A 1,341-nucleotide genomic window follows, 5' to 3' on the forward strand; every position below is an offset into this window, starting at 1 on the left:
GATGATAAGGTACATTCTGGTTTCCAGCAGGGTGCTGGCAGCTTGTTCCTGGGCTTGTGTTTCAGAAGCTCTCTCGGAAGTCCAAATTCCTGGGCAGACCGGTGCTTTATCTGCCCGAGAATGCAGTGGGCGTTACTGCCGCCGGCGAGCTACAGTCGCTGGCAGCGTGGCTTGTGCTTTGAAATTGGACACAAATTGCTAAGAAGTCCTGTGGCAAAAATAGGTGGAGCGAGCATGCAACTCTGACTTGGGCGCAGTTGGAGAGAGGCAGGAAGCATATCTCGGGGGCCAGGAGCTGGTTAGCAAGCCGGAGTAGCGCAAACCCAAGTGCGAGAGACGTGGAGCCCTTTGGGTGTTTTTTAGTGCCTGCTGGAAGAAGCTCCCATTCATTAATGTTGAATGGGTGTCTTGTTTTTATTTATTTCTTTTTAAAGTCATTGTGAGTGGTTTACTGTGTCATAGCGCCGGCAGCTTGGCGCGGCGATGGGCGTCGGGATGGGCGTCGGGGCTTGCCGAGTGCTTCATTCTTTTTGGGACAGTCAGAACTGTGCCACTAATTCCTCTCGTCAGCAGCTTGGGGGTTTTTTGCACGTGGATTTGGTCTGGAGATATTTTAAGTCTCCATTTAAATTATTAACTTCAGGCATCCTCTTAACGACTTAAAGGAGAGGCGCTAACAGTCTCAGAAGTCTGTGTGTGCACTAAAACAATAGTGTTGTGTATTGCCTACCTCGGTCGATGGGTGGGCTTTTCAAGTTGCTGCGTGTAACTTCAATGACTCTGAGCAGGATCTAACCCTGGTGGGGTAGGTGCCTTTTCTTAATATGGCGAGCAGCAGAAGGTGTGAAACACGCAGCTGACTCGGACGCTGGCTATCTCCCAGTAGCAGCCCAGGAGATAAGGTCACCTGCGTGCTGACGTGGTAGCTCCTGCGTTTGAAACTGAGCTAAATAATGTGCTGATCAGCATTAGTCTGACGAGAAGTAGAGTAGTTTTGTTTTAAGCGGGTTGCTGGGACGGGGAAATCTGGGAAATTGGGGAGGGGTAGGCGGGGAGAACAGGAAAAAGAGAAAAAGGCCACTTAACGGTGTCCTGGTGGCTTGAATAAGTTATCCTTGCCAAAGCACTGAGCTGTGAGATAATAAGGAATGTTTTACTGAGCTGGGATAATCTCGCTCTCAGCAGCCTTCATGTCGCTTTTATAGAATTTCAGGTTTATTTTGGAATACTTCAGGAGTGATGTTTTTCCTCTGGGTCAGTGCTTAAGAGCTTGCAGTGGTTTTAAATTCGTTATGATCCTTGGAGAAAGCTTAATTCCTGAGGACTAGAAATCATATTCCT

The sequence above is a fragment of the Pygoscelis adeliae genome, unplaced genomic scaffold (assembly GCF_000699105.1).
Source record: "Pygoscelis adeliae isolate BGI_AS28 unplaced genomic scaffold, ASM69910v1 Scaffold480, whole genome shotgun sequence".
In the NCBI taxonomy this organism is placed as follows: Eukaryota; Metazoa; Chordata; class Aves; order Sphenisciformes; family Spheniscidae; genus Pygoscelis; species Pygoscelis adeliae.